A 13,938-nucleotide genomic window follows, 5' to 3' on the forward strand; every position below is an offset into this window, starting at 1 on the left:
ACCACTCACACTTCTACCCACCAACACCACCACTCACACCACTACCACCAACACAACCACTCACACCTCTACCACCAACACTACCACTCACACCTCTACCACCAACACTACCTCTCACACCACTACCACCAACACTACCACTCACACCACTGCCACCAACACTACCACTCACACTTCTACCACCAACACCACCACTCACACCACTACCACCAACACAACCACTCACACCTCTACCACCAACACTACCACTCACACCTCTACCACCAACACTACCTCTCACATCATTACCACCAAAACTATCACTCCTGCCAATACTACCAACACTATCACACACACACACACCACAATCACCAACACCACAACTTACACCACCACTCACTTCACTACCACGAACACCACCAACACCACCACTCTGCACCATTATCACCATACTTCCCGCTGACTACCTACACGCACACACACACACACACACACACAGTTTCAAACATATTCTATAAACAACATTAATTGCAGGACGAGAACACTGTAGGTATTTTATTTTTTGACGCTAAAAATGGGTCCGATTGGTGAGTGTCTGAATATTGTAATTAACCTTTCGTTTATTATGAAAAGTATTTACATTGGAATTTTGATAAACATTTTGTTTACATTTTTAGTTTTGAATTCCAGGAAATTAAGCCCTAATTTACCTGCACAAATATCACCTGTACATATGTATACCAGCTGGTTATATTTATTGTGATATACGTTATTTATAATGTATGTTTCCGCCGCCTCATATACTAATTAGTGAGCAGCGGTATATCACGTAGGTATACCTGGTCATGTGTTAACAAACCTGTACATGTAGACGATAATTCGTGAAATATAATCAAGGCACAATGCGGCGGTCTTCAGGAACTCAGTGTTGATATTTGTGCAGAAAGCTGCCTCCTACACCTGCAGTTATGGCGGAGAATAAAACTTTACCCATAATGAGGAAGTAAAGGAAGCCAGGTCCAGTGATCACAGCCTTAACAGCATCCACCACCAGCCATTTAGGCAACTCTCAAGAAGATAATTATTTAAATATTGATCTGAAGTTTAAAACTATCCAATTTTATCTTCCTATAACCATAATATGAAAAATATATAGTAATTATAATTGTTATAATCTTGGGTGGAACACTGACTCAAGAGTCATTAAGACCGAGTTACCATTTAGGAAACATTACAAGATAATGACTTAAATGAATGATTAATATACTCCAAGATGTTCTGTATGTAAGGTTATTGTTATTATTTTGTTGACATTGTTTTGACTCACTTAAAACTCCACAACTTCTACCATTCTCAGGTCGACAATGTTTCCAGACTGGCACCTACTGTGTCTCTTGGCCTTGACAATCTCTGCCGTGAAAAACTCCTTCAATTTGTCAAAGAATTTTTCCAACTCTTTTGTCCTCATGAACTGTGGCGTCTTTTGGTGTATTTTACTTATTTACTAACATTCTCTTGGGTGAAACAATTGACATTTGCACATATAAATTGTCCTATTTATTCGAAATTTCGTTCGCTTTTAGCAAAAAATCTATCGTTAAAGGTTTAAACTTTACCGCTAAAGACTATCATATATTATGAAAGACAAATGTTCAAACCAACAGATAGTATTGGAACGCGTCGCCCACCTGGTCTTAGTCTTGAGAATATATTTTCATCACATCAGGAACAACTGTACCTTCACAGTTTAAAGCAGTGTATTATGGTGATGTATTGTTGTTGTGGTGCTTCAACTGTCAGGGTCTATAACCTCCAATATGAACCTTTCTAACACTTGTTGTTTCTTTCTTCCTGTCTTGATCTATGCGCTACAGTTCTCTTTGTGTACACCTGAAGGACACGGGGCGGCGCTACAGTGGTCGTTGTTGTTATGATGTTGTAGCGTACTGTATGTGGCCAGTTGTCAATTCTCTTTAGTTGTCTATTTTCTCTTTGTATGGGCACACAAACGTACGTACATGTAGATATCTCCACTCAGGAATGAGGTAGGATAGAAACTCACGATGCGCTTTCTGTATATATATTGTTGTACAGCGCAGTGCTTAGGAGTGACTAGGTGAGGAGAAACTTGCTTAGAGGCCCTGTAGAGCGAGGAGGTTTCTGAGGAAGCTGAGTGGTGAGGAGCTGTGAGAGATGTTGCTGGTCCAGTAGCCGAGTGTAGAATGCTCTCCCTGGAATGAAAGAATAAAAGCTAGTGACAGGGGGGAAAGAGGTTCAGGGGAAGGATAAAGGGAGGATAGAAGTGAATTTTAGAAGGAGAGAACAGGTGCAGTGGCTAAACACCGCTTGCGTGAGGGGGTAGGCAATGTGCCTGGTGGTGTAACAACCATAATCAGGACGAGGCAGAGGGAGGTTGGGAGCAGGACCGGGCAAGCAAAGGGCCAACGCGGGTGCTCTGGTTGTCGTCTTACCTTAGGCAGTGTTGGCAAAGCGGAGGAAGAACCGCCCCGCCACGGCGGCGGCGCAAGCCCAGAAGCGCAGGTGGACGGACGCACCGGCAACACAGGATCAAAGTAACAGAGAAGGAGAAAAAATGGAAATGTGGCTAGTCGTAGGGTAAAGTCTTTGAGCTATGTCAAAGAGGAACGGAATGAGTTGGAGGAAGGGTTTTGAATCTTTGAGCTTGAAATGTCAAAGTATTAAAGTATTCATAGTAAGGAAGGATGAGCGTATCGTAGGAGAGTTTTTAGTAATAGCAGGAGACAGATTTGAGCTTTTTTGTCAAATTATGAACGGAGACGAGAATGAGATATAGGTTGATTGGTTTCAGTCTTGAGTTAGGTCGATTTTATTGGGATTGGATGTCACAGAGGTTGGGTATGTTTGATTTGGTTCTGAGAGTTATAGGTCTTTGAGCTATGTCGAGGAGGAACGGAGTGAGTTGGAGGAAGGGTTTTGAATCTTTGAGCTTTAAATGTCAAAGTATTCGTAGTAAGGAAGAATGAGCGTATAGTAGAAGAGATTTTAGTAATAGCAGGAGACAGATTTGAGCTTTGTCAAATTGTGAACGGATATGAGAGTGAGATATAGGTTGATTGGTTTCAGTCTTGAGTTAGGTCGTTTTCGTTGACAGTGGCTGTCATAGAGGTTGGGTATGTTTGATTTGGTTCTGGAGAGTTGTAGTATTATGAGAGGCATTGTCTGGCGTGGGGGTTGTGTTTGGAGATTGGTTGTGGGGGGGGGAGTTTGTATTAGGGGATTGGTTGGGGGTGGCGGTGGAGATGTTGTTGAGCTGGTGGTGCTGGGGGATTTGTTGTATGAGGTGTATGTGTGTTTATTGATATCCAATATAGTAAGGTGAGGGAGGGGAAGAACTGGAGGTTGTTAGGTTAATTTATAGTATGGTAGGATTTCTTAGGGGTGATATGATTTGTGTGGCTAATGAATAGTTGTATTGAGTCATGGGTTTTTTTTTCTGGGGGGGGGGTCGAAGGGGATTGTTAGAAAGGTCGGGTATATTAAGTTTTTCTTTTGGGAGGATTGTAGGTGATGATTAGTGATTGGATAAGTTGAGTTTTTTTTTTCTTTTTTCTTTTTTTTAGGAGGGATTGTGAGTAAGATTGGGTGGGTTAAGTTTTTCTTTTGGGAGGATTGTAGGTTTTATTAGTGGTTGGCAGAGTTGGGTTATTATTGCTTTCTTTCTTTCCTTTTGCTCGTAAAGGACTTCTGCAATTTGCGTGGTGGGCTTTTGCAGGTAATGTGAGTTCCTGGTCCCATTTTTGAGGGAGAGGGTTTGTGTATAGGTACAATGCACCCCTCCCCGACCTTATTGGCTAAGGGAGGCGTTCATGTCATCTGTATGTTGGTACCATTCTTTGTTAGGTACACCTCTCCGACCTTATTGGCTAAGGGAGGTGCCCATGTCAACAGTGTTGGTAACTTCCTTGAGGGAGAGGGCTTGTACAGGTACTGTGCACCTCTCCCCGACCTTATTGGCTAAGGGAGGCGTTCATGTCATCTGTATGTTGGTACCATTCTTTGTTAGGTACACCTCTCCGACCTTATTGGCTAAGGGAGGTGCCCATAAAACAGTGTTGGTAACATTCTTGAGGGAAAGGGCTTGCGTGCAGGTACTGTGCACCTCTCCCCGACCTTATTGGCTAAGGGAGACGTACACGTCATCTGAGTTAGTATGGGATGGGTAAGTTAGGTATTTGTTTTGGGAGGAGTGATAGGGTGTGGTTAGTTAATGGTAGAATGGTTATTTCTTATTTTGTGTGGGATTGCTAGTAACGGCTGGGTATGTTAGGTTTTTATTTTTGGGGGGATTGTTAGGGGTTTTTGGCGGGGGAATGTTAGATGCAGGTTGAGATGGATTAGTGCTCTTTTTTTTTTTTTTTTTTTTTTGCACTTAAGGTGGTCTTGGTGTGGTGGGGTTTTAGATTGGGGGGAAGAATTAGTTGTTCTGTATTGCTAGGGCAGAGTCAGGTTAATGATTTTTGAGGTTGGGTATTAAGTTAGGTTAGGTTAATTTGGTTAGGTTGGGTGGGAATCGTTGGGTGAGGGTTAAGGAGAGGTTAGGTTTAATTTGGGGGGAAATTGTTGGGTGTGGTTATAGGGAAGTTATTAATATATGGGAGGTGGGAGGGGAGTGTTTGGTCTGTTTAGTATGGAGGGATTTCTTTCTCTGAATCTGCGTGGGAGTATGATGTTGTCGAAATAATCCTGCCATTGAGGGTAAGTAGTGAGGAGTGATTCTATTTGTTTGTCACCTAGTTGTCTCCAGTAGATGTTAAGTGGGGGGAGGGAGCTGAGTTCATGTAGATGACTATTTGGGGTGAAGGATGACCAGTGTGTGTTATGGATGAATCTTAGTGCTTTGTTTTGTATGACTTGAAGTTTCTTGGCGTTTGATGGTGGTGCTAGCTGGAGTGTGTTAGGTGCATAAGTCAATAGTGGGCGTATGAGGGCTTTGAATAGGTGTGTTTTGGTTTTGATTGATGCGGTTCTGAATCTGTATATATTCCCGAGTGTTTTGTTTGCGATCGAAGCCTTCGTTTTGGTGTGTAGTGTCATGGTGAGGGTGTCGTTGAATGTGACTCCTAGGATTGTGTTTGTTCGTTTGACAGTTATGGGTGAAGGGTAGTCGATGTAGTGGTTTAGGTAAATGTGACGTGGTTGGCGTCTTTTGGTGCCGAAGTAGGTGATTTGTGCTTTGTTCGGGTTGGTTTGTATTAGCCATCGGAGTTCCCATTGTGTAACTTGTTCTAGCTCCCTGTGTGCTTTGTCTGTTAGGTGATCAAGGCTAGTGGAGTGTCTGACTAGTTGGGTTACATCGTCGGCGTATTGTATTGTCAGAGAGTCGATGTATAAGGGGTCGGGTAAGTCGTTTGTGTAAAGAATGTATAGTGTTGGGGACAGGACTGATCCTTGTGGGACTCCTGCTTGCAGTGTGAAGTGGTCAGAGTAGGACTGGGGGAAGTGGGCCGACGAGAGGCGCACCTCGACCCCCCATGACTTGAGGAAATATGTCATCTCAAGGCTGGCAAGGTTGGTACCTCCATCCGTGGAGATCTGCTCAGGTACCCCCCACCTCGTGAAGTAGGCCCGCAGACTGGCGATGATTTTTCCAGAGGTGGCCTCGTTGGGGAAGTGGGCGATCTCCAGCCAACCTGTCAGTCGGTCAGCATATGCTAGGTACGTGTTTGTTGAAAGGGATAGTCTGGCGCTGGGGTCAGAATCAACGACTCCGGAGGCTGGAAAGGGGCGTGGGTCTCGCAAGCAGGTCACCCTTCATGCCAGGCCAATTGACAGACTACCGGGCCCGCCTGAGCATTGAGTCGAGGCCCTGGTGCCCCACATGTAGGTTAACGGCGACCCGGTGGCGGAGGGAGTCGGGGATGACAAGGCGCACGCAGCCCTGGTCAAAGGTGTAGGTGACCAAACCCCTGACCACAGCCAACCTGTCCCTCACCGAGAAGTACGGGCGCAGACAGGCCACCTCCTGCAGGACTTGTGGGGGTGCCAGTCGCCCGCCAGCACCCTCGACACTAGAATCTGGTACACTGGGTCGTCCGCAGCCGCTTTGCACACTGTGTTTTCGTCCATAGTGATGCACCCATCCTGATCCAGTGCTGCGATTGTGACTGCACACACTGCAGCGCACAGGTCCTCCTCTTGGTCCATGTCCTCCGCATCAGGCGCCGCCCTGAGGGAGGGGAAGCAGGATAGGGCGTCAGCTGCACAGTTCCGCTTCCCTGGCAAGTATTTGACCGTGAATCGGTACTGCAGGGTCTTCTCCTTGAGCCTGAACAGGCGCGGATTCGCCACATCCGTGAGGGCTCTGTCCCCTAGCAAGCCAACTAAGGGGCGGTGGTCCGTCACCAGAATGAGGTTCGGGCAGCCAAGGAGGAACAGCCTGGCCTTGTGCAGGCACCACACCACAGCCAGGGCCTCCCCTTCTACTGCAGCATAACCGGCCTCGGCCGTGCTCAGATGTCGGCTACCACACAGAGCCAACCGCCACCCTCCTCTGCGGCAGAAGGGCGTCTCTGGAGAGGCACAGACACAGTATTGTTGCAGGACGACGAAGCCGATGCCCTCCCTGCTCCAATCAGTGACAGCTGCCGTAGGCCTGGATTTGTCGTAGTACACCAAGCCGTCTCTGGCCAACTGACAGATGGTGTCCTGGGCCTGGCGAAACTTGAGCCGCAGCTGGTCGTCCCAATACACCTGCTTGCCCACTGGCTTCTTGAGGAGCTCACGGAAGGGCTCCATCACAGGTGCAGTGGCAAGGAAGGGAGCCAACTGGTTAACCAAGCCATGCCAGGACCTGATGTCAGTGATTGATGGCTGATCCGGCATGGGGAAGTCTTTGATGGCTGACAGACGTTGGGCAGTGGGCTGGTAGAGGTCCCACCCCAGGAGGAAACCCACAAACTCGGCTTCTCTCCTGCAGAACAAGAACTTTTCTGGTTTCAGCGTGATACCTGTGCGAGCGCAGGTCTCCAGAAAATCATAAGTGTGCCAGAACGCCCCCTTCACACTGGAGTCATAGAGGAGAGTGTCATCCACGCACTTGTACTTGCGGGGCACATCCTGAATAGCGTCGTCAAACCTCTTGGTGTAAGCATCTGACGCTGAGCAATGTCCCATGGGCGTCCTGCAGTATCGAAAACGGCCCCACGGCGTGATGAATGTGGTCAGGCGTCTACTCTCCTCCTCCAACTCCACTTGATGAAATCCCCAAAAGGCATCGGCGACGGTTTTGAATGAGTGCACTGGCACCCCAGACACCATGTCGAATGGTGCAGGTGTGTGGTGCATCTCCCTCAGACAGCTTGCATTGAGGCGTTGGAAGTCCACACAGTGCGCCTGGGCTGACCGTTTTTCTTGGCCACCACGACCATCCTGGCGCACCACTCCGTAGCCTCACCAGCAGGCACTGGCTGGATGACGCCTCTCCTGACGTCCTCTTCCAACTGGTCCTTCACCTCCGCTTCCCAGTGTTTCGGAACGGGAGCGGGTGTGTGACAGGCGTAGGGGGTCGTGCCGGGCGTCAGGTGGATACGGTGAGGGGGACCAGTCATGACTGGCAGTGGGGACCTGCTGGTGTTGAATGCGGTAGACGAAAAGTGCGTGAGTAGCCATTCCTCCCGCCTGGCCACATTCTCCTCCAAAGGAGGCAAGGGTATCTCAACTGGCCTCGGCGGGAAACGGCTGCTCTCAGGTAAAGGGTTCGGAGGTAGATCGTCGGCAGTGTGCCGCTCCCCTCCATCGCTCACGGCAGCCACAGCACGTCTATGGAGCGGGAAGTCGACAGGCACCAAGTTGAAGCACTTGCAGGCCTCCAATGACAGATAGAGGGCCTTGGCTGTCTGCACGAAGTAGACCTCCTGGACGGTGGACCCCTCGTCCACACCGAGGCGGCAGGGGGCGGACCCCAGACACTTGAGCTGTTTGTTTGCCACGTCCCTTAGGCCATTACGGGCCCGAAGTTGCCCCGGACACAAACCGATGTCCCGGAGCAGGGATGCGCCCGTGTCAGCTACAGCCAGCACAGGGGTGGCGGGGGAATTGCCCCCTGCCTGGGACATGAACACTTGTAACCTGGGGTGGCGGGATAGCTGGGCTGTTGCCACTGTAACAGCGCCTGACACATCCACAGGAGCACTTAGGGCTGACTTACTCCTACAACACCTTTTGAAGTGACCAACCTTACAGCAATTGCGACATGTAGCCCCACTTGCAGGGCACTTACTTGTACCAGAGGCATGTGACATGCCGCAGTTACCACAGTGCACGCGATTGGGGTGTCCAGGTCGGGCGGCAGCTACCTCGGACTCACCGGTGACGTCATCACCAATCCCCACTGCCTCCGCGGCTGTTCCCACCACTGCCTGGCCAGACGTACGACACAATACACCAGCATCTCTCACTGCTGCCTCAAATAACATGCATTTGTTTCTAAGCACTTCAACACTATTATAACTAGAGTACCCCTGGAAAATTTCCCTTTTCAACACTGGGTTACTCAGGCCCACCATAACTTTACATAATAGCATGTACTCAGAGAGGTCGTTATCACAGGTGGGACATTTAAATTCACACTCCACTGCCTCTGCGAAGCATCGTTGAAAATACCTTTTCATGGGCTCCTCTTCACCTTGTTTGCTGTTGAAAAACTCGTTCCATTTCACAGCTTGGTTTGAAGATTGAAGAACCATTCCACTGATGGCGTCCAGGGCTTCTTTGGGCGAGAGCTGCTCCCACTGACCGCTGGGGTATCTCGAGTCAATCACCCTTTGGAGTGCAGGGACGCAGTTCAGGCGAATGTGGAGTGTGGACACCAGTTGTGACCACCCGTTCAACAGCACCCATGACTCCATGGACCGCCTCCATGTCCTAAACGCAGCTGCTGGCATTTCTGCCTCACACTTCTCTGGTGCGACAGCTGCTGAGGGCTTCATGACCGGCATAGAAGCATGACCACCGCCAGCAACTAGAGACGCCATCTGAGCCATCAATGCACTCACGGCTTGCTGCTGGGTGCGCGTGGTGTTCCCAGCCGGTGTAGAGAAGCCCTGGCGTCCCCTTGAGGGCGTCGAGAATCGTGGACGTGTAGGGGCCATGTCAGCGTTCTTATCAGGGCTGTAATGGCGTGTCGGGCCCCGACATATCCTACTCACTGCGCCATGTGAGAGGTTGGAGTCATAGACCACGTTCTTTGTAGACTTTATTCTAACAACGTCAGCTGGTGACTGGCAACCAGGCGCTGCCAAAGACAAGCCCCCATCTCAACATAGGAAAACATATCATACGATGGTACAATCTTACAGTATACAATTTATCTAGACCTTGTATTACGAAGGCTATTAATATTGCGTTACAGAATTACTGCCTGTAGAATGCCTCGGTCTCACAGATTACAGGTCGGAGAGTGTTGCAGCGCGAATCGTGCCACCCGACGCCTAAGCTGTTCACCACAGCCAGGCACTGCTCGTTACCGTCTGCGTTGTCTGGTTGACTTCTTCCAAGTCTGGCCAAGTAAAGAAAAAAGTTAGATGGTCAATATACACGAGCCATGGACACAGAAGTTCAGCTTCTGTTAACAAGTTCAAAGGGACTCAAGTTAATTTTATGTAAAGTCTAAAAGTCTAGAGAAGTCTTAACACACACAAAAAAAGTTTATATCCATTAGGCAAATATTAAATAAAGATGGTTTGTGTTTATTGAAGGATACCGACTAACCTGCCGGTGTTAGACCAGTTTGTGTAACCCGTGGAGACACCCGTCTCCCAGTACCACTGGTAAGAGCCCAACTTACTGCCGCTTGTCCAGATGTCCCTCATTTGGTCTGTAGAAATATATTTTAAACGATACCAATGTTTGTTAACTGTGAAGAAATAATTTTAGAAAACGATCGAAAGCATATACACAGTTACTATTTCAATAGCAGAAATCCCACGATAACAGTTGAGGCAACACTCACATGTTCTAAGAACTCCAGCCACGAAGTTGTCTTCGTTCGGGTGCTCTATACTAACGGCCTGGAAGCCGTTGCCCAGCCTCTGACAATGATGGCTGGCATCGTACCATGTGTAGGATCGGCCGCCATTATGGCACCAGGAGAAGTGGTATGCCCTACCCTGGAACACCTCATCGACCTGTAAAAGGAAGAGATGCGCAGTTCATGAAGGCAAGATCTTACTTTACAGTTATAAAAAAGTATATTTAAGAACCCTGAAGGGCTCGTGATCTTCAATTAGGAGGAAACTATCAAACAATTTAAGATTTCAAATATTCATTACAGTATCATCAAATAGTCAGCAGCGTATCGTCATAAGTAGTTAGGGGGGGTTAATTTATTAACTTAAATTACCAAGTGCATACTGTAGAAGTTACTATAGGTCTGCGAGCATGATCACAAAACCGATTCTGTGGCAAGGTGGTCTGCTGGGATAAGAAACGAGTTGGTTAATTTGACTTGAAAGGAATTGTCCTAGACGTTGACCAGGGGAAGGCTGGTCCGAAGTGAAGACTTGTCCTAGACGTTGGCCAAGGGAAGACTGGCCCAAAGTGAAAACTTGCCCTAGACGTCGGCCCTGTGGAGTCTGGCCTTAAGGCCTTTGGGAGGAAGAACTTGTAGACCTCAACACGCCCGGTGATCTAACCATGATATGGTCGCCATCACTTCCCACACCAAAAATAACAGGTGTTCCCTCATTCTTGACGTATAACTCCTCGGCCCAGACGGCAGTCGTTAACACGAAGAGGATTATTGCCTTCATCTAAAGGAAGAATTAGGATTTGGCGTATTAGGTTTACTATAAAGCAGGACAAGACAAAATTAGGGCAAGAGCAGTACCCCCCTAAAAAAAAAAAAGTAAAATATCAACAAAACTTACTATGAACAATGGAGTTGTTTCGGTGGAATGCAGCACACTGAAAACGCAAATCGAATCGAAAAATGCAAGTGACAGGGGGGAAGGAGGTTCAGGGGAAGGATATAGGGAGGATAGAAGTGAATTTTAGAAGGAGAGAACAGGTGCAGTGGCTAAACACCGCTTGCGTGAGGGGGTAGGCAATGTGCCCGGTAGGTGCAACAATCACAATCAGGACGAGGCAGAGGGAGGGCAGGAGCAGGACCAGGCAAGCAAAGGGCCAACGCGGGTGCTCTGGTTGTCGTCTTACCCTAGGCAGTGTTGGCAAAGTGGAGGAAGAACCGCCCCGCCACGGCGGCGGCGCAAGCCGAGAAGCGCAGGTGGACGGACGCATAGGCAACACACGATCAAAGTAACAGAGAAGGTGAAAAAATGGAAATGTAGCTTGATGGTTACAAGTGTTCCCTAAAGAATGCAGTGATGGGCATACGGCTCACACAGTCAGACTGAGACTGCCTTGCCATATGGCGGCCTCGGGGCAATGTTGCCACATAACACGTGCAGTGTTGCCACGTAATTATATACATAGGTGCTACTCGGCACAGTAGCTTATATACAAGGTTCCTACCCGGCACAGTAGCTTAGATACATAACCTACATCTCCCTCCCCCCTCACGCTCATAGTCTTTGTCTTGAGCGGACTTCTTAGTCCTAAGTCGCTCTGAGCGTCGAGGTGCACTGTGGGGCGGATCCTCGTGAGGTGTAGGTGACTCGTCCTCGGTCAGGGGGCCAGCAGCAGGGGTGGGACTGGCCGGAGGAAGCGGCGGTTCCTCCACCAGACACGGCCACTCGGCATCCTGACCTTGTAGTCCCGCGACCGGCCGACGCCCATCACTATGCCCACCTTGTCCCAACGTGTCGTCGTCGGGTCCTGGACGCGGGCAAGGGCACCAATCTCCAGTGGCTGAAGAGGGCGGGCACGGTCGTCATACCGAGCCTTGGCGTCCTGGGCACGTGAAGCGGCGCGGCGGTCGCAGCTCTCGGCTCTGGTCTGCCACTCCTTCGCAAAGGCCTTGGTGTGTGCAGGAACGCAAGAGCGGAGAGGGTGACCATACAGGATCTGGGCAGGGGAGCGCCCTGTGTGGGTGGGAGTATTATGTAACTCCAGGAGTCCTTTGTCAAACGCCTCACAGTCTATGTTGCCTGAAGGGGCCACCTTGAGGATGAGGTGCTTGACTGTCTTGACTGCAGCCTCAGCATGGCCGTTTGACTGTGGGTAGTGGGGTGTTGACACAATGTGGCGGACTCCCCAACGCTCCAGGAATCCTGTGAAGTCCCGGCTGGTGAACTGTGGCCCACCGTCCGTCCGCAGACGTACGGGGACGCCCAGGTCACGAAAGAGGTGCCGGAAGTGGCGAATGGTGGCCACGAACGTCGTGTCCGAGCCACAGATTACCACCACAGGCCAGCCAGAAAGTCGGTCGGCGACAACTAGGAAATGTTTCCCAGCTGTGCTGAAGAAATCAGCCGACACGGACTCGAAGGGCCTGGTGGGTTCGTCGTCGCACAAGAGGGGCTCCTGCTGTTGACTGGGCTGCATGATCTGGCACGGCTCACAGGCACGGACCGTATTGCCGATATCCGCGTCAATGCCGGGCCAGTACACAGCCTGCCTTGCGCGGCGCTTGGTGGCCTCTGCTCCACGATGGCTGTCGTGTAAGCGGGCCAGAACGCGACGACGGAGAGCTGCAGGGACGACCACATGGGCACCGTACAGGACGAGGACCCCATCTGCGTAGAGGTCCTCACGTATCTTCCAATACGGGCGTAGGGCGTTGTGGAGGTCAAAACGGTCGCGAGGGAACTCAGTCCTCACACTCTCCAAGAGCTGAGTGTAGGAGGGGTCGTCGCGTGCCGCGGTCCGTAGTTCCTCAAGGGCCAGATCGCTGTCGGGTGGAGACACTGAGGCCTGGGTGCTGGCGAGGGACTGTACGGCCTGCAAGGTGACGATATTGCTGACGGAGAAACCGGCCTCGATGCTGAGCATCTCGTCTTCAGGTGTAGGGCGGCTGACTGGGGAGCGGGAGAGGGCATCCGGGATGCACAACTCCTTACCTGCGCGCCAAGCCGCGGTGAAGACGAAGGCCAAAATCTTCTCCTTCAGGCGCTGGAGGCGGGGATTCTCGATGGCGTCCAGCGAATAGTGATTAAGAATGGGGACCAAGGGCCTGTGGTCTGTGATGAGGTCGAAGTGCTGTAGGCCAATCAAGTAAAACTTGCACTTCGATAAGGCCCATACCACTGCCAGCAGCTCCAGCTCGATGGTAGCGTAGCGAAGCGAGACTCAGCATCGGTGAGGAAGCGAGAGCCACACTGTACGAGCTGGCACTTTCCTCCACCGTGATCCTGGAGAAGGGCGTAACCAACCCCGTACAGGCGCGAGGCATCTGTCTGGAGGACGGTGGGGAGCGCTGGGTCGAAAGTAACGAGGATAGGTGGACTTGACAGGGCCACCTTCACCTTATGAAAGGCGAGGTCGTGGTCAGGGGTCCACGTGAACGTCCTCTTGGGGCTCATCAGGGGGCGGAGAGGCCCGGCAGCAGCGGAGACGTCAGGAGAAAATTCTGCCAGCTGGTTCACCAGGCCCATGAAAGACCTGAGATCTGTAAGGTTGGCAGGTTTTGCAAAGTCCGCTATGGCGCGAACTTTCTCCGGGTCTGCAGCAATGCCATCCCTTGAGAGTCGGTAGCCACAGAAAGACACTGCAGGTGCAGCCAAGACGAACTTCTCGGCATTCAGAGTGATGCCGTGCATCCTACACCTGGTCAGTACCTCGTCGATGCGGCGAAGGTGCATCAGGTAGTCCTCATCGTAGAGGAGGACGTCATCCACTACCTTCACGCAGTTGGTCACGCCTTGAAGTGCCATGTCACCATGGAGACAGAAGGCGTCCCCCGTAGCAGCGAATCCCATAGGGCCGCGGCAGTAGCGGAAGCGTCCGTAAGGCGTGATGAAAGTGGTCAGTGGCTGATCCTCCTTCTTCAGTGGGATCTGCCAGTAACCACAGAGGGCGTCC

General features: G+C 50.4%; 1 long non-coding RNA gene across 1 annotated transcript; it reads right to left on the reverse strand.

The window, feature by feature from the left end:
• Nucleotides 1-9,402: 9,402 nt before the first annotated feature.
• On the reverse strand, nt 9,403-10,140 carry LOC121859701. The gene is made up of 3 exons (XR_006087698.1): nt 9,971-10,140; nt 9,730-9,835; nt 9,403-9,517 (listed from the first exon to the last, which is right to left on the reverse strand). It is a non-coding gene; the product is annotated as an uncharacterized LOC121859701 (long non-coding RNA).
• Between the last annotated feature and the right edge of the window lie 3,798 nt (nt 10,141-13,938).

This window comes from Homarus americanus, unplaced genomic scaffold, assembly GCF_018991925.1.
Source record: "Homarus americanus isolate GMGI-L3 unplaced genomic scaffold, GMGI_Hamer_2.0 scaffold31661, whole genome shotgun sequence".
Classification (NCBI taxonomy): domain Eukaryota; kingdom Metazoa; phylum Arthropoda; class Malacostraca; order Decapoda; family Nephropidae; genus Homarus; species Homarus americanus.